General features: G+C 35.7%; 1 protein-coding gene across 2 annotated transcripts in view; it reads left to right on the forward strand.

Annotated features, from left to right (window-relative positions):
- Nucleotides 1-9,930: 9,930 nt before the first annotated feature.
- LOC149797161 (protein GDAP2 homolog) overlaps nucleotides 9,931-24,898 on the forward strand; it is an 87,231-nt gene continuing 72,263 nt past the window's right edge. The window contains exons 1-2 of one of the 2 annotated variants that reach the window (XM_089961836.1): nucleotides 9,943-10,024; nucleotides 11,533-11,668. The gene's annotated coding sequence lies outside the window, so the exon portion shown is untranslated. Of the gene's footprint in view, nucleotides 10,025-11,532; nucleotides 11,669-24,898 lie in introns of both variants that reach the window. The other variant, XM_089961835.1, reaches the window with a different exon arrangement.

The following is a 24,898-nucleotide window of genomic DNA, read 5'->3' on the forward strand; positions in this document are numbered from 1 at the left end:
CAATCTTCAATAAAAATAAAGCACCTTTTATAAAAAGAAGTGACCATCAAACTTAAATAAATGCATTGTAGTCTGATGGATTGTTGCATTTTCCACAGTGACCAGACGACATTTATTGTGCTTTGAAAGTTTCCTTTTTGCAGGAATGTTTATGCTTATCATCCTTACCAACGGCGGCATAAAACAAAAATTTCCAATATTTTGAAACAATAGATATCTGGCTGTCAAGTTAATTTTGTTCACATGTTTTCCATTCCCTATAAATAGTCTCATCCCCTGGGTAGCCATGGCAAGAAAGACGATGGCCAATTCCAGCTGACCAAAATCTAGGCTAATTTAAGTGCATGTACATGTAGCATGTAAACAACTATAGCCACGTGCTGCTGGTGACAATATCGTAGTGAATTGTCTAGTGATATGTGTTTACTGACAATGGGATGTAGATCAAACGAGGACTACCATTTTGTATGTATCTTATATGTATTTTCTAATGGGATGTGACTGATACTTGAAATTTTTACGTGTGATTTAGTTATAATCAAATTCATGGATTTTTCACATACGTGTACAGTCTTAATGCATTATGGACTGTACTACACAAATTTTAGTTGCCATTATACAAGTTTATTTCAGACTAGTCTTGTCTTCATTTAATTAGAAGCACATATTTATTTTTGAGCCCACTTTTATTACCCCCACTTCCTTTTTGGGTCAAAAGCCAAGTGCCAAGTTAATTAATATGAATAAACTGACCAATCCAGCTGTTTATAGCAGTAGTTTAAACTTAAGCATCTCAGACTTTTATAGTATTTTTAATATTAGTTTATATAAGTTTTGCCGAATATGTCCATTTCATGAAGATCACCCCCCACTCCCTTATGTTCAAGGCACACACCCCCCACCCCCCAACCATAATGGACAAATAACGTCCGGATTTTCAATACCCAGAGTATTATTTTAATACCTACATAGTTGTGGTTGTGAAAACCTGGCTTAATGACCATCAGGAATAGTGAATATAACATTTATTAATAAATAGTTTTCAGATATGGAGGTGCATTTCTTGTAATCAAAAATAGTATCACAATTGTGATATTAATGTATGAAAACAATGAACTCTAAAGCCCTAATTCTTGGTGCAATCTACTGTCCTGTTACTGATAACATTGAATACACTTTGGACCTGATCACTATTTTCAGATCAGTATGCTTCAAGTTCCAGAACACTGCCATCTGGATAACTCTAGGGACCTTAACCTCCTCCCAAATATAAATTGATTGAATAACACAATCACTTGTCATAAGTACAGCAAACCTGTGAATGGTCCCTTTTTCATCTGGAAAGCAAGTCAGACTTGAGAAGACCGCAATCTGGACCTGTTCTTCACAAATACATGATCACTGGTGAACATAATGTTGTTTTATTCCTGGTATTAGTGACCAAGACTCGATTTTAATTTACTCCAATTTCAGCATAACAAGGGGGAAACTTGCCAAAATAAAACTTGATATGAAGTAAAACCAATATATTGAATATTAAACATCAACAACGTCTGGATATCCATCACATATGGAAGCAATCTTATTGAAAACATCTCTTTCTGATGAGCTCCCAGTGTTAAAGCTAGTAAATTAAATGTGTTAATATAATTGTTTGAAATGTAGATGGTTTCAAAGTGCTAGTTTTCAGACTCGCCTGGTATGTGGTCAAAGTATGCGGCAGTAAAAGGAAAAGCATAGAAAATGTGTTGAAAGGCCCAAGACACCAGTGTAAGTAAAATGATGAGAGTGACCAATCAAATCCAAAAGTGTTCTGGAATTTCATCAAAGAAAGAAAGAAGGACTATACAGGAGGTGGTCTCTTGAAAAAAAATGGTATCTTCTTTTGCAACTGCACCAACAAATCCAACGACTTAATGCAACAGTTTGCATCAGAATTCACCAAAGAAGATACATCACACCTAACAGGCTCTGAAAATATATATATATATATATATATATATATATATATATATATATATATATTGTTTTGTATATTTTATTAGTTTGTCTTAATGATATATTGATCTATCTTTTGTACTTGTCCAGATTCAAGTTAATTGTGAACCTGACCAGTGTCATTAATTTTGTAAACAACATAATTCATAGCTAATATTTTTCTATCATTGTGGATTAAATATTATATGTTAACTTTGTGAGTGATTGGGTAAAATTTACACATCAATAAATACCCAACCATGATCATTTATTCCTATACCTTAGAAGCTTTCAGAATGGAAATTTCCTATTAGTTGACAGAGTATTTCAGAAAATGGTAATTGTGACCTAGATCAATTATGGAGTGTGTAATCTTGATTACAGTAGGATTATTCGTTTAGGTCTTAACAACTGAATCAGAATCAGTCTTACTGTTGTATTCAGCTTTTAATTTGGTTGGATTAATATATTCCAAGTATTATTCACTGCAATAACAAAGTGCTCGGTGATATTCTTGGACTATAACTTTAATTTGAATCATGGTGAAATCGGACAAGGGTTTTTTAGATTATGTTATTGTGATACATCAAAAGACTGTTAGCACATTTGCGATTAAAGGCACATAAACACATTCAATATTGGAATTTGTTTGGATCACCACTTTAATTCATTTGGAATTTTATACATTTAGATTGTTGATAGAGATTGTATGACTATTTAAGATTTAATTCTCAATGCTGTCAGTTCTTTGTAAATTTTTACTCTGTGTTGTTGGGGAAAAAAATATTATTTGTTGAATTTTATAAAACTCTTTGGTTTTCGCTCTTATATGTTATTTAGTTAAAGGCCATAGAGTTGTAATGGAAAATTGGGGGCTTCTCCTGAATACTAATTTCTTTTAAAAATTTCAGAGAAATATAAAAGAAAGAAAGGAGACTTCAATTTAGATTAAAAGGATTAGAACTGCAAATGGAAAATAGTTCCCCTGTACATACAAGTTCAGTTTTTGTTGTTTTCAGAAATATTAAGATGGTACCCCATTTTAAAAAAAAAAAATAAGAAGTTGATAAATATTTTCTTCATTTTTAAAAGAAATTGCTGAAAATTTGTAAAGGCCATAAGGGCATTGGATTCTATTATTACAAAGTGTACTTATTGGCAAAGGTTATGAAGTCTATGCTTCACTGTCAGTACAACATATTGCTGATTATGGTGTGGTTAAGGAATGTATCTTGAAGGGTTGTGTGTTGGTACATGAGGCATTGTGACAAAGGTTTAGGAACTGTAAAAAAAAAAAAAGAAACTCCACAGATCCATGTTGAACTTGCAAGACCAAAAGAACAATTGTTTAATAGGTGGTGCTCAGCCAAAGTTGGTCAAGACTACAGTAGCCTAAAAAACTCATATTAGTTGGAGAGTTCAAGAATTTTGTCCATAGTGACAACACAACCTACCTTGATGAGCAAATGGTGTAAACGTTAGAAAATGCTGGCCGTACAGCTGACGATTATCCCATGAGTCACAAAGTTTGATAAGTCAGTAAGTCTTCTTCTAAGCAATTATTAAAAAATCCCATCTCAGTCCCAAATGAGCACTTCCAAATTTTAATAACTTTAAGATATAAAGTTTTTGGTAAGACAGATCAGAAAGCCGTATCTCTTCCTATGTGCACCTATTGCAAAAATTAAGGTTGCATTATTTCTGATTGCTTCATATTGAACCACAAGCAACAGAATCAAACCAGAGATATTCCAAAATGTTCTTATATCTAAGATGTCGTGGTCATGTATCGAAGGCAAACCATTCGTTGGATCAAACAAACTGCATTCTGATTTTATTTTGGAGGATTATGGACAATTTCTGTTCTAAATCAGTTTTATGTGATTCTGCCAAGTCTATCGTTATTAACATTGTAAGGGACACAGGAGAGTCTTATGGTATTTTATTATCAGGGACTTTGCATTTTTCTGAGAAGTCTTCTCCTAATAAATGTTTTCCTTTTTAGGGAATAGAGTGCAGATTCATTAATGTTTCTCTCCATTGTTTAAATTTGTTATCAGACTTAGTCTTAGGACCCGTGACAGTCGGTATAGAAACGTATTTACCCATCGAGGGTATTCATTTATTATTAGGCAATGTCATAGTTGGGGATTAGGTTGCGGTTAATCTACTTGCAACTGAAAAGCCTTGTTTGGATCAGAAAGTCCATCCAATCGAAAATTAAATCCCTGATTTATACCCAGAGTGTGCAGTGACAACAAAAGGTGTATATTGGTCAGGCTTTTGATGGTGTCATTTTTGTTCCTTGTATTGACCAATGAAAAGGTATTGTTCCAGTGATCCTCTTTTTACTATTTATTTTCTTTATTCTCGTCAGGGTGACAAACGACAATCACTAATTGTCGAAGAGGAACATGATGTTTAGAAATACGTCTACTATAGATCTTGTCACACTTGTCAAATGGAAGGACAGTCCAATCAGAAGATACTCAAGGCTCGTTTGCAACCTATTCCTGCATTTGACGAACTATTTAGCAAGAGAATGGTAGTCTGTATCGGTCCCTAACCCAAAACCAAGTCAGGCAACCAATACTTGTTGACCATAATTTGTGCGTCCGCAAGATTTCAGAGACAGTTCCTTTGAGAAATACTAAAACTATAACCATGGTACAAGCTTTGATAAAGTGTTTTATACATAATTTTTTCTTCCCAAATCTGTCCAATTTATCGTAACAACGGTTTACGAATATTATCCACTATATGTATTAGCAAGCTGACACAAGGGTTTACGAATATTATCCATTAGAGATATTAACAAGCTGACACAAGGGTTTACGAATATTATCCACTACAGATATTCACAAGCTGACACAAGGGTTTACGAATATTATCCACTCAGATATTTACAAGCTGACATATTAACAAGCTGACACAAGCGTTTACCAATAATATCCATTACATATATTAACAAGCTGACACAAGCGTTTACCAATATTATCCACTGCAGATATTAACAAGCGTTTACCAATAATATCCTTTGCAGATATTAAGAAGCTGACACAAGCGCTTACCAATATTATCCACTGCAGATATTAACAAGCTGACAAAAGCGCTTACCAGTATTATCCGACACAAGCGTTACCAATATTATCCATTATAGATATTTACATGCAAACACAAATCCAGATCAGGAATCAAATTTTATGTCTGGAATTTTCAAGCAAATTATGCATGAATTAGGCATGCAGCAGTTTAAGTCTTCTGCCTATCACCCTGAAAGCCAAGGGGCTTGAGAAAGATTTCATCAAACTTGAAAAACATTACCCGGTCTTATTGCCTTGATACCGGAAAAGATATGGATGAAGGTGTTCATTTACTGTTGTTTTCTGGTAGGGAATCGGGTCAAGAATCAATAAGATTTACTCCTTTGTAACTAGTTTTGGACACACTGTCCGTGGACCATTGAAGTTATTAAAAGAGAAACTTCTTTGAGCTGAACATTCAGATATTAGTCTTCCTGACTATGTGTCTGATTTCAGATATAAGGTTTTGAAAAGTTTGTGAAGGAGCAAAAACTATTCTTCACTCTCCTCAGTCAAAAGTGAAATTATGGGGCGCCTATTTAATATGAATCGACCCCTAAGTACCATATCCATGTAAGTGTATGGGCTCTATTAGGACACCACCACCACCCCATATGACTTCCAAGTGGCGCATACAACTACTTGAGGATTTCGAATATTCTATTTGGCGGGAAGTATATTATGCAGGTTTGTCTGCCGTCTGACTGAAATGAATATTATATAATGTTTACCATGTGTGAGTCTGCCTGAACCCTAAAACAAACATATAAAATTAACAGTAATAACATTAGTATGTGGGACCGCTCCAGTGACCTAAGTGGTTAGAACGTCTGCCTCGGAAGTGGGAGGTCGCGGGTTCGAACACCACCCGAGTCATACCAAATTTATAAATTGGTACCAACAACTGCCTCGCTTAGCGCTCAGTATTAAGAGGTTAATGTTAGGATTTGTCGGCCAGGTGCCAGGATAATGTGACTGGGTGGGACATCATGCTACATGTCTGCGGCGTGATACCCTATTGCTAGACATCACTATAAACTGCCACACTGCAGACATCTAAGCGATATGACTAAAATTGTTAAAGCTAAGCTAAAACTCTAAACAATCCCCCCCACCCCCACCCCCACACACACGTATTAGTAAGTATTGTATTGGCAACACATCTATCAACAAACTAGCTAGCTGAGTTGACAACTGGCCAGCTTTAATCCCTCTCACCCCGTTGTGTTTTTGCCCAAAAGCTAATCCAAAGTAAAAACGTTATATCTGAGCCTAGCAAAATAAAAGGACATTATCATGGAGGGCAGTTATAGTAAAAATCATATAGGTCATATATACGCATTTACTCATCTTAAATTAAGTATGCATTAGTGTTTTTTAATTTAATACTAATTTTGTTAAACCGAAATTTATTCAATCCTGATTATTGAATGACAGCACTTTAACTGTCATCAAGAAATTTCCGGACGAAATTTATCGATCGCTATGGACTTCTACAATGGTGGCTAATTTCTAAGCAGGGTCAAGAAAAGACTTCGTGGAGTCTAATCATCATAACACAGGATAGTAACAATTTGTTTTATCAACATGATTAGCTTTCCTTACGACAGGAAGAGACATTCATACCGGACTGTACTCGCTGATCTCGTCCAAAAATGTCCACGTACTTTTAACATTGATTTTGCCGTGTGTACGTCTGGGGGGGTGTAAATAATGACCAACTAAATGAATATTATTGTATGAGGATCCAAACTAAAGTGAATAATTACCATTTAAAGGTATGTAGCATCAAATTTTACAAAATAACACTCAACTGAAATAATCTATGCTGAACACATACATGACCTGTATAACTTTTGTTTTTATTCGTAAATGATGTTGGATTTAACTAAGATCGATTTTCTTTTACTCTGTGTTTAGCCAGTATGGTGTGTGTTTCCAGTGATAAAACATTACCTTGGATTCGTATCAGAACCTATGATTTGGGCTGTGATTACTTATGATGTGTTTTTTAAATTTCATTTTTTATTTATTTCTGGAGAATATACAACAAGGCTTAATGCGCTTTAGGAAGAGAATTCTTCGCAACGTATGTTGTGTTCTGGGTAATGTCTGCATTTCTTCGATATCATGTACCAGCAGATCCATTATCGTGCCTATGACTGTTTCCTCAAAAAAAAACAGACATTTTGGTGGACATTTTGCGACACTTTTTTAAAATTTCATTGCAACTTAATTCTGGAAAATATACTCCCTCACTCACAAATAAATCCTCAATACTCTCCCCCAACCAAACAAAACAACAACAACAACAAAGAATAAAATATCAACAACATAAGTGTCTTTTTCCTTTGATTTTTTAACGTATAAATATGAGATTTACATACACACAAGGATCTTGTAATGTTTAATATCTAACAATAATATTTAATTTTTAATATCTCTCTCGTTCTCTCAATCTTTCAACAAAATTAGCTCGATAGGTATGTTAACTGTACTGTGCTACATGTCTGCGGTATGATGCTCCAGTGCTAGACATCACTATAGACTGTCACACTGCAGACATCGTTGTGATGTGACTGAAAAATTGTTAAAGCTACGTTAAAAGTCCAAATCACACACACACTCACATGTTAACTGTAAATATTTTATTACCTGCAAGGGTATATGTTTTATTTATCAAGGTAATGAAATGCACAAACTATCTGGGGAGGCTATATATATGTAACTTGTAACAGAATTGCACCAAATTGAAGAAACCAACAGTTGGATCTCTCGAAATCGTAAGCCATGGTGAAATCACTAGGCTGCTAAAGTTGTAACAAAGCAAAGGTCAGATCATTGCAGGCTGCTAAAATTGATAAAAGACATATTTAGCACATGCTAAATCATTCTGCGCTCATTCGACAATGTGAAAAAACAACCTCAAAAACGACAACCAAACAAAAAAGCAACAAACAAACATACAAATTAACAAACACCCCCAACCCACAAAAAAAGAAAGAAAAGAAAACAAACCCAAAACAAACTAATTAAATAAGTGACGATGCTACTCAATTTCTTAAATTTTCGTTATAGTTCAGGCAGACCCGCGCATCATAATCCGACGGTGTAATATTCATTTCAGTTTCAACAGATTTTACCTGTAATATTTTTAATCTCCAGCTAGAACGACTTAGCTAAGACAGACTCAAACCGTGAAACCTATGAACACATTTGAAAAAATACATTGATGTCATAAACCCACAGAATGGCGTCGTAATTTTTAACCGTTCATTCCCATTTTACATTCATGTTGGACGCTATAAACCTTTACCCTGTTTAGAGTAGGATTCCTCCTTACCGCTTGTCCCTGTACATTTGAAAACGATGACCTAATGTTTAATTCCCGTTAGACCCAATCAACGTTTTACCCTGTTTCATGCAAACCAACCCCATGTCACCTCTAAAGTTAAAAGCTGACAACTACGTGTTCCCTGTTTAACCACCCGATCCCTACATTGTTAAAGCCTTCGGGGCTAAATTTGTTAGCACTGTTAAAGCTCTCAGGCGTTAACAACGTATACTTTTATACTGTACAATAGCAAAGTTTTATCACTGACCGGATGTTTGATAGAAATGACGCACATGCGTAAGAACAGTTCCAGTGGCAGTTGACAATGTTAAGCCTTAAAGGCATATAACGTATACTGTACAGTATAAAAGTATACTTTGTTAACGCCTGAGAGCTTTAACAGTGCTAACAAATTTAGCCCCGAAGGCTTTAACAATGTAGGGATCGGGTGGTTTAACATAAAAGCTCCCACACCACCCCACATCCTGGACCATAAGGCGACAGTCCATACTATTTAAGTAGTTATTCAACTGAAAAAGGATCTAACAAAAAAGAACACTTTGTAATAACGTATATTTTTTGGGTTCTATTACTATCTCTTTCCTTAAAAATCTGGATCGTCGTCGGACATTTTTTCCTTCCCATTGAAAGAAAAGAACTTTGATCAAAAATGTTAACATCATTTTCAAAAAATTATTGTCCGTAAATGACGCTATTAAATATATAATTTGCTACACCATTACGTTTGTGAAATTGGCTGTGAACAGACGAAGGTTTCTAATTCATTTAACACCTGTTTTAATAATCATGCAAAATAGAACATTATTATTATTTTTTTGTCACCACGGAGCAAGCTACAACTCCAGCTCCTCCCTCCCCCGTCATAATGTGCAAAAATAAGAAACTGCAATTACCATATATTGTACCGATAAATAACTGAACATGCTTCTTCATTCCTTCAATTTAATGGAATGTTTAAAAAATATAGGTATGGATAAATTTTCAACATTCTCAATTAATATAGAAATTCTTGGACTATACAGCTTGTCTTCACAGTGTCAGATTTGCCAGTTTGCAATGAAGAGAGGGAAACAAAGTTGAGTGGGTGGTATTCGTTTACGTAGCCTGTTTGGGAGCAGTAGTAGTTCAAACCGAAAGTAACAAGTAAATGTACTTTATATATCAGTACAGTGAAGTTTTATTTTTTTAAATGAGCTTAATAACAATTTAAATCTTTGACTTGGCACTTAGGTCAAAAACTTGAGCTATACTGAGAAAAGACGTGCTGTTGAATTGAGTCGAGTGAAGAGTGTATGACACAAAATTTGCTGATGCAGCCACTTTATGCCGACTGCCAGTGTAATTTATTGCATTTATCATAATTATATAACATTATGTTATTCATAAAAAAATATTATTAATTTTCGTTTTAGTATCATCTGATATTTTTGTAGCGGTCTGAAACCTTCTGTATCTTGACCTGGGTTCGTTTTCGAATTATGAATGAATTCTTACAGTGAGGAAAGAAAAATCACATGACAAACAAAATGGCCGACAAACTCAAAGATTAAACAATGCGTATCTCAAACTCAGACACAAACTACGGCAAAGTTAAAATGGAATATGATTGGTAGGTATTATAAGCACACTTTTCCTGTAAATATTAAATATGTTTTTTTTTTAATTTCTAACCCGATATAAGAGTTTTATTATGATAGATTTTGGAGAAACACTCGGGTTACTTCCACCCGACTTTCAGAGCTGGCCTGGGTTTTTGCTGTACAACATGAACGTTCATTTAACTTCCCATTATGCATATTTGAGCTACAATTATTGTAAAAAATTTATATATTGTACTACTTTTTGTGGCAATACAACACATAAACATAAAACTATTGTCAACAGTTTTGGACGTTGAAAATTCTTCCAGTATTGATGGAGTGAAAGACACTGGAGAGGGTTCGATTTTTTTTTTTTGTTACTGATTCTACCTAAGTATTACCGAACCTGTTAAAATCAAATAAAAGTCAGTTCAGTTCCTAACTCAACATTTTTATCTATTGACATTAATTCTAACCAGTAACAACTGTATTTCACTCAAGTAAAACTCACAAAGTACCTTAGGTACTTTCGAATTTCTCCAAATAGAGCAGAATTGCACAACATGACAGCCTATCCTGGGTTGTACTTCCGCCATTTGTATTAATTTTTCCAGCATTGCTGGTACCTTCTTAGTCTCTTCTCTTGGTCACATTTACAATCATGCTGTCTTTTGTCACCATCTAATTTTTACTTTCTGATGGCAACTGTGCACATTGCAGTTATTAACATATGGTTACATTTGTCATTGCACAATGCATTGAATGTTTATGAACAGCAATGTAGATATGAAAACACATTGTTCAGTGTAATTTTAAATTTTTCGTTGAGTCAGGAAGCATGACATTTTCTAATCGGTCAGTATTATAGTATTTGCACACCCACCTGTTGGATGTAACCCCCTACTGATTTAAAAAAACAAAAGACCTCAAGGATATAAAAAATGCAGCCATTTCATTCATCATTTTTGTTGTTGAGTTTAATTATAGTAGTGTTCGCACAATTGTGCATGTGCCACTTTTTTCTGACTGCACTGCAGCCTGCTAGTTGTTCCTGGGGAAGGGGATGGTGCCACCTCCCCCAGGCTTTTATGGATTCAAGGAACCCTGATAGTTTGGCCTCAATCTGTGGGTCCATAAAGGTCCCTACAGTTGAATGGTTGGCTGTCATTAGTGGGAAGGAGAGCTCGGGAACGGTCCTGCTTGCTTTACATCACTGGTTTCTTGTTGCATTTGCCTTTTTTTTTTCTTTTTTTTTTTTCTCGAGAATTTTGTTTTTTCTCGAGAATTTTTTTGGTGTTTTTTTTCTTCTTCAAAATGTTCTAAAAGGAGGGGGGGATGTTCTATGCTGTTTATAGAGGTTCTTAGTAGATATCGTGTATGAAGAGAGATTTTCAAGGTTATTATGGTATTACTAGTCAAGGTGTTTAGGGTGTGTTTCCTACGTTATGTTATTTATAAGTTTTTAGATATTACCTCTTTAAGTTATTTATTAATTGATGTTTTTAGAGATTTTGAATGTTATTTATACTTTATTTAGCAAGAGACCGGAGTCCTAGCCGATTACACGGTTCGTTAAGGACATCTAGGACCGGAATCCTAGCTGATTACTCGGTTCGTTAAGGACATCTAGGACATCCGATTTTGTGGCTTCCTTAGTTTTTTATAGGTGCTTCGTAAGTGAATTATTTATTAATACTTTTATAAAATTGAATGATATGTTATGGGTTTTTATGTGGTGGCTTCTAAATTTATTTAGGTAGTTACTGGGTCTTTTGGTTTTGTGGGGATAGTAATTATATTTTGTTCCTAAGTCCTGCTGAGTCTATGAATTGATTTATATTTTTATATGCTGATTGTTTATTTTTATTAGAGTCCATAAGTAACTCTGGGTATGTGTGTGGTAATCCAATCTCTTTTTGGTTTTTGATAAATATTTTCCGAGTGGGTTGATATTTTGGGCATATATTGAATACATGGTGTAGATCTTCGGTGGTGTGGCAGTTAAAGCAGTTAATGGTTGCTGGTTTGGGTCCTATAAACCTTCCAAAACTGCTTGCTAGTTTAGTTTTTCCAGTTATTATCCTGTTTATGGTTTTCTGTTCTAAATAGGTACCTTTAGGTAGCTGTATGTTCCTATCTATGTTTTTTTGGGTTTCATGGTGATTTTTCCCTTTTGTGGAGGAGTTCCAAAAATCTTGCCATGTTTGGTCTATATATGTTTGTGCGAAGCTTATTGCTTCTGTAGAGCTATAGTTAAGCTTGATAGAGTTTTGATCTCCTAGTTTGGTTTTTGCAACTTTGTCTGCTGTTTCGTTGCCAGAGATTCCAATGTGCGACGGTATCCACATGAGCTCGACTAATTGATGTGCTGTGCTGATATCGTCGATTAATTGGCATGCTCTGTCGAGGAATTGTTCCCTTGAGTGTGTATTGCGATTTTGGATCGATTTGATAATGCTTAGGGAATCGCTTATAATGACTGCTTTAGGTATTTGGTTGTCTTTGATCCATTGTAGTGATTCAAGTATAGCCCAGAATTCAGTGGTGTAAATGGAGCAAAAGTCAGGTAATCTGGATCCCGTTTGTATATTGAATTCAGGGATGACTATTGCTGCTGCTGCTGTTCTTGGTGGGTTGTTTGTTTTTGATCCATCGGTATATATTTTAACATAGTCCGGGTATTTTTGGTTGATTTCGTTTACCAGTACAGGTTTTAGTAAGTTTTCTTGTCCTTCTTTATTGCCTAATTTGGTAGCTTCAATGTTAATCCTTGGTGGTTTTTGTAACCATGGTGATTTGTTCTGGTCTGTATTGTTTGTTACCTGTTTTTTTAGTAGAGGTATCTTTTCTCTTAGTTCAAGGATTACTTTGCCACTTGGTGTGATAGGTATGATTTTGGGTTTGAAGACAACTTTACACTTATTTATAGCTATTTTGGTGGGATGGTTGTCTGGGTGGGTATCTAATCGAATGGAGTATCGGAGGAGCAGTTCTTGCCTACGTAATTTTAAGGGTTGTTCTCTTGTTAGTGTTTGTAGTTCTTCTAATGATGTTGAGGGGAGTGTTCCTGTGCATAATAGCAAGGCTTTTCTCTGGATAGTGTCAAGTTTTTGTAGTACAGGCTGCTTAGCCAAGTTATATGCTTGGCAACCGTAATCCAGTTTTGATCTAATTAGGCTTTTATATATCGTGAGGAGGGTTTCCTGGTTGGATCCCCAGTCAGTCCCTGTGATGTTCCTGAGTAAATTGAGATCTTTGTTACAATTCTGGGTGAGTTGTTCAATGTGCTGTTTCCATGTGAGGTGGTTGTCAAAGAACATTCCTAGGAATTTTACTACTGTTACGTATTTGATTAATTGATTTTGTATATAGAAGTTTGGATAGACTAGGTTGTTATTTCGTTTGGGGGTGAATATGATTGCCACAGTTTTTTCATGAGATATTTTGAAACCCCATTTGTCCGCCCATCTCCCTATGTTGTCTAGGCTCTGCTGGATTTCTTTAACTACTGTGTTATTGGCAGGATTTCCATTCCTCCATATGCCACTATCATCTGCAAATTGTTACAAGTTTATTTTTGTGGAGGCTACATTGAGGTCAAGGTCGTTTACCATTAGGTTAAATAGTAACAGACTTATTACACTGCCTTGCGGTGTTCCATTTTCAAGTGAAAATTCTTCCGAATGGGTGTTGCCTATTCTTGTGGTAAGTTTCCGGCCTGTGAGGAAATCGCCAATCCAGTTGAACAAGCGTCCAGTTATTCCAAATTGGTTTAATTTGGCCATTAGTCCATTGGTCCATACTAGGTCGAACGCTTTTTCTAGGTCTAAAAAAACCGCTATGAGGTTGCGATCGGTTTTCTGATGTGCGTTAAAAGCGAGTTTGATGTCTGTTTCCAATCTGAGAAGTTGGTCAGTTGTGGACCGTTTGTTCCGAAAGCCACATTGATTTATGGAGAGTAGGTTATTGGTTTCTAGGTGGTGTTTTAACCTATTTGCGATTGTTGTCTCCATTATTTTGCAAATATTGTTTGTAAGGGAGATGGGTCGGTACGAATTTATGTTGTTGGGATCTTTACCTAGCTTGGGGATTGGTATTACTATGGCCTGTTTCCATTTGGTGGGTAGTTGGCCTTTATCCCATATCCTATTAAAGAGTTTGATTATGGCTATTGTTATATTGATAGGTAGTTTTTTGTAGATAATGTAACCTAACTGATCCTTACCAGGGGATGTTTCGTTTTTGGATCGTAGGGCTATCTTCCATTCATGTACTGTGATGTCGCTATTTAGGTGAGATTCTTTTGTTCCTTGGTCTTGAAACATTTGAGGTTGGGTTCCCTCCATTAGTTTTTTGTGTTCTTGAAAGTTTTTGGTGTGATTATTGTTGCTACTCATGTTCGAAAAATGCTTCGCTAGGAGGTCTGCCTTATCTTTATTTGTTATGGCATGTTTAATTTTTGGGGCTGAGGTAGTTGCTTTCCCTTTTATGGCTTTTATCTTGTCCCATATTTGTTTTGAGTTTGATTTTAGACTCAGTTTAGAGCAAAAGGTTTGCCATAGATTAATTTTAGCAGTTTTTATAGTTTGTTTTAGTGCTTTTTCTTTATCTTTATATTTCTGGAAGTAGATAGAATTTTTGGTGTGTTTATATTTATTTAAGGCCCTTTTTTTGTCTTTATGTGCTGTAGTGCACTGTTTAGTCCACCATGGTACAGAGTTTTTATTTTGGATATTAGTTGTCTTTGGTATGCATCGGCTAGCTGCTTCTATAATTGTGTCTGTTATGTTATCATAATACATGTCAATACTTGGGCTTTCTAAGTTATCTGGATTTACTCTAGCTAGTAATAATTGGAATTGGTCCCAGTCTGCCTGTTGGTACCTCCATTTAGGTGGGGTTTCGTTAGGAATGTGTTGAGATTTTGTTTGAATATTGATTGTGATGGGAAAATGGTCACTTCCTAACGTATCTTCCTGATCCACCCACCAATTTGTGATTTGAGCCAATTTTGGGGTAGTGATGGTTAGGTCTATGGCTGAGAGAGCGCCATCCTCAGGGTTTAATCTAGTGTTCGACCCGTCATTTAAGATGACCAGATTGTTCTCAGTTATCCATTTTTCAACAATTTTTCCTCTTTGATCTTTCTTTTTACCTCCCCATAATTCACTGTGTGCATTGAAGTCGCCACAGATCATTAGATTGTTGTTGTTGTTATTAGTGATTGCCTTTAGTGAGATTAGGTTGGTAGGGCAGAAGGTACCCCCTGGGTCGTATGCGTTTATTATTTGAATGTTTGTGGTTCCTATATTTATCATTACTGACATTATTTCGATGCTATTATTATTATATTATTATTTAGGTTAGGGGGTACTTCTATTACTTCATAGTAGATTAGTGTATCTATTAAAAAAATTGCTAGTCCACCCCCTTTCTGCCCCATGGGTCTGTTTTTAAAGATTCCCTGGGTATAGCCTTGTAGTTTGGGCAGGCGTTTGTGTTCTTGTGTTATGAGGGTTTCCTGTAGGCAGATTACGTCTGGTTTTATGGCCGTATTATTCAGTTTGTTCTGCAGTTCTGATAGGTTTTTAAAGATTCCTCTGCAGTTCCATTGCCAGATGGTGATTTTATTATTTTTTGTACTATTCATTTTTGACGTTGTCTTTATCTGTTAGTCTTGTGGTCCAATCAGCTAGTATGGTGAAAATGGTTTTGAGGGTTCTGATTATGCTACTGAGATCTTGCATTATGGTTCGTGTTGTTAGGTTCATTACTTCCTGTATTAATTCTGTGTTAGTGTGTGTGTTAGATTTGGGGATGTTTGGGGTGACAGTTTTGTTTGTATCTGGAGTGTTATCAGGGTGGTCATGGTTTGTTACAATGTGGGTTGTAGTTTTTGGTTCTTTTGTTTCCTGATTCGAGGGTATGTTTTGTGGTGCAGTGTTTTCCCTTCTGATTCTGCGTGGAGAGTTTTGGTGCTCATTGATTGTTTCAGAGGTAGATTTTGGTGTGTTGGAGTTGTTTTTACAAATAATGTTTTTGGCAGAATGGTAGGTGAGGTGTTTTTCGTTCATTAAGTCCACTATTTGTTTCTTTTTTATTGCAAATCTGCATTCTGCCAATCTAGGATAATGGTTTTCTTTACAGTTAGCACATTTTTGTTTAATTGTGTGGCATTCTCCTTTGTGTTGACCTCCGCAGTACTTACATCTTGGTTTGAATCTACATCTGAGGGCATAGTGTCCCCAGTGCAGGCATTTGGTGCAAAATCTTGGTCTATTTATGTAGTTTTCCAGCTTATGGTACACTCCTGACTGTCCTAGTTTTATTATTGAGGGTATTGGCTCGGTAGCCTCTATAACTGCTTTGTTTGTTCCTTGTCCCATGTGATTTTTAAGACAATATACTTTGGTGGTCTGTGTTCCATTTGCTGTGAGTTTATGAAGTAGGAGTTCATTGCTTATGTCCTTGTTGTATTTGTTTAGTGCTATTACTTTTTTAAAGATAGTGGTTTTAGTGGGTTCAGCCAGATTAGTTGTGGTTTCACTGTGTTTGGAGTTCGAAGTGACTCGTGGTTTCTTCTGAGTACTATGGTGTCTCTCTACTTTGATCTTTATTGGGCCTATAGTTTCAATTTGGATGAATTTTTCCACCTGTTGAATTGTGCTGCATTGGACAATGAGGTAGTTTCACCTTGGTCTTATCAGTTTGAATTGTCCAGTGTGAATTTTGGCCAGTGCTGTCATAATACTATTGGTACTTAGACTAGTAATTCTGTTGCACCTGCTGCTTATGTATATGGTGTGTTCGATGGAATGATAACTGTACATTTTGTTTTGGGGGTTATGTTGTTGTTTTATTTCCTGTTTTGAGTTAACCTTACTTGTGGGTTTTTTTGGGTTGTTTTGGGGTTTTAGCGGGCCCTTGCCATTACCTAGGTATGTGTTTTGGGTTGTTTGGGGTCTTTGGGTTGCCATATTAGTAATGCTGCTGGGTCATTTTGTAGTGTCTAATTCATTGGATTTGTTTCCATAGGTTGGTGGTTCCCTTGCTGTTATTATCCCAGATGGTCCAGGAGTTTGGCTTGAGTGTCTAGTTTCTTTCCTAATGTTTTGATTTGTTGTTGTTTGCTTGATTTCCTGTTGTTGGTTTGTTTGCATGCTTCTAGAATTGGTTATTTCATTTTTGGTGAATTTTGGGGTGCTGGTTATGGTTATGTGGTCTAATTGTGGGGAGTTTAAGGTATGTAGGTTACTGTCAAATTCATTTGTTAGGTTTGGAATAGTGGTGTCTATATCTTCATTTGTGTTTGGTTTTTCCGCTTCCTTGAGGAGGATTGGCGATAGTATTGGCATTGTATTTATATTGTTCCCTGGAGTGTAGTTTTGTACTTCTAGTAGTTTCTGTTGGTGGGGTGGGGGGGTTTTAATTATGTCTGCTGGTTTGTGGTTTGTTTGGTCTGTGTTTGAGACCAGAATTTGGGGTCCCAGTGTGATGTTGGTTGAATTCGAGTTTGCTGTGGTTGGTACTACTTGCGTTAATCTTGCTTGTTTTACATGCTTTATTGGTGCTGTTTGGAGTTGTGATACATCCAATATTTTTACTGATTTATTGATAGGGTTGTTTGGTGGTTTGTGTGTTTGCGTGTTTGGATTGAATAGAGCCATTTGTTTGGACCTAGTTTGTATTCTTCTACTTAAATTGCGTATAGCATTGAATGATGACTTATCTTTTGTTTTTGTCCTAACCCAGTCTGCTCCTCTGCTAGAAGTCTCTCCTTTGTTTTCTGTTACGTGTTCCTATCGTTCCTTTGTTTGATAGTTCCTTTGTTCTGTTCAATTCCTTTGTTCACGGCTTGGCGGTTTGCTAATCGTTTCCTCTTCTTGGTATTATTTCTTTGCTCTTGTTTTCCTGTTCCTTTATTCTATTTTAATTGGTGATGGTGGTAGCCGCACTCAGTAGAACTTTTAAAATTATACACGAAGCCGGTTTTACACAGTAAACAAATCAAGCAAATTGAGAGATAGTTTTCAAGCTTGACGTTATGGGAATCATTCATCAGTGTATTATTTCATCAAGGGGTTCCAAACACTATTAACTTGTTGTTTCGAATCAAATGGGTTTCTTTAGTAACATCATCAGCATATTTTCAAGAATGATTCTATGTTTTAAAGCAACACATGTGATATGGTTCAGCTTCTTTGATAATCTCAGTAATTAAGTAAATTTTGGAGTTTGTGACATCAATTTGAACACACGTATTTAAGAGTTTAATGTTGTTTTTTCTGAGTTTATCGTGGTATAAACTGTCAGTTGCCAACTCACACAGCAAATAACACCCGAAGGGCGTTATGTAAGCTGTGTGAGTCGGCAACTTGTTTGCATCATTAAAAAACATAAATTTTAATTGAGTGTAGTAATACATGTTTGTTTTTTTTCTGTTACGTAGGTATTTATAGCACTTGGGATTGTCCTGCTTGATCGTAAATTTTTTAAAAAATTGTTAATGTTTTTTCCTTTAATGCTTACTTCGTGTCTACCATAACTGGCAGTGTTTATCTTATGCTGTACACGTGACTCTGTTTATAGAAGTGGGTATTCTTAGAAAAGTAGTTCTCCTTACAGAAATAAACACAATTCATTTTGATCACATGGTAACATTCTGACCAGTGGAAATGTTACTTTCCTTTACCAGCTACTGGCATTGCAATTATTCAAGAGTGTCTTCACTTTTTGTATTCATTTAATTTTAGAACTATTAAAATTAGACATTGCAAATATTGGATGCAAATGAGAGTTTTTACTGAAATAGTTTGAAAAGGACAGTTATCATTCTATCTAGTCTTACATCAAGAGCCTTTATTGAGTTTAAAAACTTGGTCATAATCAGGTTAGAATTTATAAATTGATCAATGAAATGACTAATTTTGGGCATTTCATTACATCCTTGATGCTTTTTGTTTTCAAAATTGGTAACTGAAACTTGGAAACTGTTGAGATCCTCACTCTAGAACCAGGTACATACTGGGCATAAATAGACAAATGCAAATGCCAGATGGCCACTTGCCCCAGTTGTAGTTATTACCATCAAAGACCTACCGAAGGGGCTAAAACATTTAGCAGGAAGTCAAAACAAGGAAGTATAGGAACATATTTTACAAACAAAAAATTCCAGATCAGATTGTTGAATTGGCTACTTGTTATTGCATGCAGACCATTGCTGAATTGGCTACTTAATGCTTGCTGACCATTGCTGAATCAGCTACTTATTAATGCATGCTCAGACCATTGATGAATCAGCTGCTTATTAATGCATGCTGACCATTGATGAATCAGCTACTTATTAATGCATGCAGACCATTGCTGAATTGGCTACTTATTAATGCACGCTGACCATTGCTGAATTGGCTACTTATTAATGCACGCTGACCATTGCTGAATTGGCTACTTATTAATGCTTGCAGACCATTGCTGAATCAGCTACTTATTAATGCATGCAGACCATTGATGAATCAGCTACTTATTAATGCATGCAGACCATTGCTGAATTGGCTACTTATTAATGCATGCTGACCATTGCTGAATTGGCTACTTATTAATGCATGCAGACCATTGCTGAATTGGCTACTTATTAATGCATGCAGACCATTGCTGAATCAGTTACTTATTAATGCATGCAGACCATTGCTGAATTGGCTACTTATTAATGCATGCTGACCATTGCTGAATTGGCTACTTATTAATGCATGCTGACCATTGTTGAATTGGCTGCTTATTAATGCATGCTGACCATTGCTGAATCAGCTGCTTATTAATGCATGCTGACCATTGCTGAATTGGCTACTTATTAATGCATGCAGACCATTGCTGAATCAGCTACTTATTAATGCATGCTGACCATTGCTGAATCAGCTACTTATTAATGCATGCAGACCATTGCTGAATTGGCTGCTTATTAATGCATGCTGACCATTGCTGAATCAGCTGCTTATTAATGCATGCTGACCATTGCTGAATTGGCTACTTATTAATGCATGCAGACCATTGCTGAATCAGCTACTTATTAATGCATGCTGACCATTGCTGAATCAGCTACTTATTAATGCATGCAGACCATTGCTGAATCAGCTACTTATTAATGCATGCTGACCATTGCTGAATTGGCTACTTACTAATGCATGCTGACCATTGCTGAATCGGCTACTTATTAATGCATGCAGACCATTGCTGAATTGGCTACTTATTAATACATGCTGACCATTGCTGAACTGGCTACTTATAATTATTAATGCATGCAGACCATTGCTGAATTGGCTACTTATTAATGCATGCAGACCATTGCTGAATCAGTTACTTATTAATGCATGCAGACCATTGCTGAATTGGCTACTTATTAATGCATGCAGACCATTGCTGAATCAGCTACTTATTAATGCATGCTGACCATTGCTGAATCAGTTACTTATTAATGCATGCTGACCATTGCTGAATTGGCTACTTATTAATGCATGCAGACCATTGCTGAATCAGCTACTTATTAATGCATGCTGACCATTGCTGAATCAGCTACTTATTAATGCATGCAGACCATTACTGAATCAGCTACCTATTAATGCATGCTGACCATTGCTGAATTGGCTACTTATTAATGCATGCTGACCATTGCTGAATCAGCTACTTATTAATGCATGCTGACTATTGCTGAATCAGCTACTTATTAATGCATGCTGACCATTGCTGAATCAGCTACTTATTAATGCATGCTGACCATTGCTGAATTGGCTACTTATTAATGCATGCAGCCCATCCATCAATGAATAGTTGGGGTAAAACCATTACAGAGGTCTCTCTAGGATTTTAAAACTAGGACTTCAGGACTCCTATTTGGTAAAAACAGCAGTCCCTTCAGCAAAAGTATTGGGCATACCTGAAGTGGCTAAATGTCCAAACGAGAAGAAACAGTGGTTGCCATTGGTTTAATTTTCCAAATTCTTTACACCACTGACATATTACTCTTGTTTGTCCTTCACAGTGAGACTGGATTTTGTCAGTACAAGGAAAGGTTTTATTCCAAACACTAAGACAAGCATTACACACTTTCTTACACTTGGCTACTAATCCATCTAAACAATCAGTTCTAACAATTTTAGCACTATTCTGAATCTCATTGCAATCTTTGTGTCAATTTGCCATTTAACCCCAAAATGCTTGTCCAAATTTGCAAACGGCATTTTGCCTAAGTCTCAATGCATCTTGATTTTGAGGTCACATGCACTTCTGATTCGGCTAAAATGAGAGCTAAAGCTGTTCCTTTGATGTACTCTTATGATGACCAGATGTACATCTCTGGGTCTTTCTGCCTCTGAATTCAGTCATTGTAAATACACGTATCATCAAATTTTCCCACCACTCAGCAGTTAGTCTAAGTCATTGAACTTGCCACCCAGCTCCTGCATCATGTTCATTTGATGTACTCTTATAATGACAACATGTACATCTGGGGGTCTTTCAGCCACTGAATTCTCAAATTGTAAATATCAGCACAGCTAAAATGATTAATTGATCATCATGTTTTCACACTCAACAGGTGGTTGAAGTAGGACTGGCAAGCATTTGACACCCAGCTATACTCCTGTGTAAGTGATTTTCAATATCCCAGACAAAACAAATTGGTATCCAGATACATGTGCATTTCTGAGACCTCTGCATTAATTGATATATCGATGTTTCCATATCCATGCCTATATTGATACATAAGGTGAACAATCGATACAAAATTATATTTACTCCAAACAAGCTACTATACTATTCAGCAGTTATAAATAAATATTAGTTGTTTGCCTTTTCATTCTTTAAGTTGAGAATTCATCTGAGGGATCTGTCACAGGCATTTGCACAGGCATTTGCACACATTTATGTCAGTTACTTGCCTTCTACAAGTTAACACAGATTGACTATCAGGGTTTGAAATGTACCCCCCCCATTCCATGTTAATTATTCTCTCCTGTCAGCATGTTCATCTGCCGATAACATATATCAACATAAAGGAAACATTCCAGACTTGTTCCTCATGTATGATTTAGATACTTAGCCGATGGTTTAATTAATCAATTTAATGACCATTTTTATGTGAAGCTAATATGTTGCTTCAGATCTTGTCTAATTGAATTTGAAGTCTCTACTTTCATGTTTCATGCAGTGAAAGATGTTATATTCAGTTTTTATTGTTGATTACTGTTTGTTAAAGTTTACACTGATCACCAGTCAGAACTAGCTGTAGCTTATTCACTGCAAGGCACACTGTAAGCATTGCATCAAAACTCGATCCATATAGTTACAATGTAACAGATAATCTTCATGTAAGAAATGTCTTTTAAAATTATAGTCATGCATGGGTAACTAGTTTGGAATGTCTTCTTTTATGTTCATATACCTTGAACAGCAACTGACTATGCCAGTGGGATAAAAATAATAAGCTCAGAATTGGCAAGGTGGCAGATTCCAAACTATATGAGTTATAGTCATCGTGGTAATTAGTTGAAGGGTTGGGTTTGTTTTCAGTAATTTTACTTTTTTACTGACAGAAGCAAGTGTTTTTGGTCATGGCAGTCATTTTGCATCATTAGTAAGTACAGTATATGAATCTGGTTGTTAGTCATCTCCACTTCCACATTTGGATTTGTTCTGGATAAGATTTGATATACATGTAGTAGGACAAGGAAGTTGCAATATATTTATTTTGTTTTGAAGATAACACCATCATAGCTCATAGTTTCAGAATTTAAGTAAAGACCTGAAATAAGTTGTTTTTAAAGCATTTATGCAGTGCAAAGCAAAAGGCTTGGTGGACACCAGGATACCTGAAATGACCTAAAAGGTTGATTTAAAATCACTGACATCTAACAGGTGGTCTGTTTAGAAGTAATCTCTTATGTTGGCAAAGATGAGAATGGCATTTAAAAATATGGTAAGCCTATGTTTTTCTGTACTGTGCATACTGGAAATACAACCAAGATGTCAACACATATAAAACTGCACCATCCCACCACTGACGGACCTTCAAAAGATGAAAAGATCATCAGGTTGATATGTATATCGATTCATGTGTCGTATCGTTGACCGTGTATTGTGAATCATACGTGGCACAGGTATATAGTTTTCAGCCCTAATGAATATTAGTTTGTATGGTTTTTCACCACTACGGCGTGTAAAGTTTGAATATAATAGTATAAATGCTGGAGAATATTGTTAATTTAGAAATACGATTATCTTTTGTGATTAAAAGTGTCTTTTTACAGTTGATTTTCTTTAGAATAGAGGAAACGTCCATGCATAGACATGCAATCACAGCCTAAGTTGTATTGCTCTATATCCTTTCCTTTAAAGATGCAAAAATATTTTAACAATTACATTGATATTGCTTTTTTTTTGTGTTTTGTAAATCATGAAATCTTGTCATAAAGTTCAACTTTTCTTGAGAGATGTTCTTTCTGCCAACAAATATAAAATAAATTTCAGAACTCGTGTCGATGGAGTTTTTCTTAATGAAGCATGCCAGGGGAAAAAAGGAGGTGGGGGGCAAATAATTATTTTCACATACTGCAAAACACATATCGAAATATGTCAGCTTGGTTCTGACTAGGATTCGCTTAGAGAATCCAACAGAGAGGTTTGAACGCTAGGACCATGCAGTCTCTAGTGAGTGTAGTGATTAACACTAAAAACACTTACATTACCTCCAGACCCTATTAAATTTATATTTGAGTTGTAGCAAATGCAATATTGTGTGACAAATAATATTAATAAAGGGGAAATTTTGGGAATATGGAAATTGGAGTCTGGGATTGTGGAATTTCAGTTGGGACCTGTGATATTTTTAACATCGCCAGCCCTTGGCCTGTGTCTGAAACATTATTTCTTTGAGCACTGCAGTCATGTCAGTTAAAAGTTCTGGTGAATTTATCGTTAGTATGATACCTGGTACATTTGGAAAAATATAGGTTTTTCCAGTATATCTGTTGCTGACCAACATAACTTGGCCAATGATTTTGTTCCAATGGTGTCTTTTTGGAGCAGGTTTTATAAATAAATCAAGGAATCCAAAATTTCAATGGCCTTTGCTTGACATTGTTTTCTGTAAATGAATGTGGCAGCCAGATATTTGTGAAATTATATTATAATATTAAAAACATTTATTGGTAGAAACAAAATATTGTAACAAAAAAGAAAAGCATTCTTTAACCAGGGATTTTTGTAGGTCAGTTTTGTTGGCAAATATGGGGCCCATTCCCAGTAAAAAAAAATGATGTTTAGTTTTGCAATGTTTATTGAAAATTCCCATTTCAGACAAAGAACAGAAATACTTAACATTCACCATAAAATAATTTTTAACTTTAAAGATCAGGACATTTCTAAAACTGTTGATGCTTTAAAGTTAGTACATGTATTCTCTCAAGCTTCACAAGTTTTCTTGCAAATTATTTATTTACAATAACAACATTTTCCTTTTGGAAACTATACTTGTGAATTTCATCAACCACAGTGTTTAAATTCACTCTGCTGTTTTCGAAAATAATTATTCATTGACAACAAGCAGATTTTCCTGAAAATACATAACACTTAATTGACAGGCGTGTTTGGTCCCGTGGTCAAGTTTTATTAGAAAATGGCCTCATACAAGTGTTAGGAGATGATAAAATCAGTTCATCTTAGTTCCTGTTGCTAATACATGTATCTAGGTTTTTGTTTAAAATTAGGACCTAGACTATGCATAATTTGGTCTAAATTGTTAAAGGTCTGATATGTGTTGACACACCACCAAACAGTATAAGGTTGAAAGCAAATGGTCTAAAAGACTGATGTAGTGTTTATAGTACATACCTCAGGCTGTCATTCAGTTATAA

The sequence above is a fragment of the Sinohyriopsis cumingii genome, chromosome 6 (genome assembly GCF_028554795.1).
Source record: "Sinohyriopsis cumingii isolate HCF-2022 chromosome 6, ASM2855479v2, whole genome shotgun sequence".
Classification (NCBI taxonomy): Eukaryota; Metazoa; Mollusca; class Bivalvia; order Unionida; family Unionidae; genus Sinohyriopsis; species Sinohyriopsis cumingii.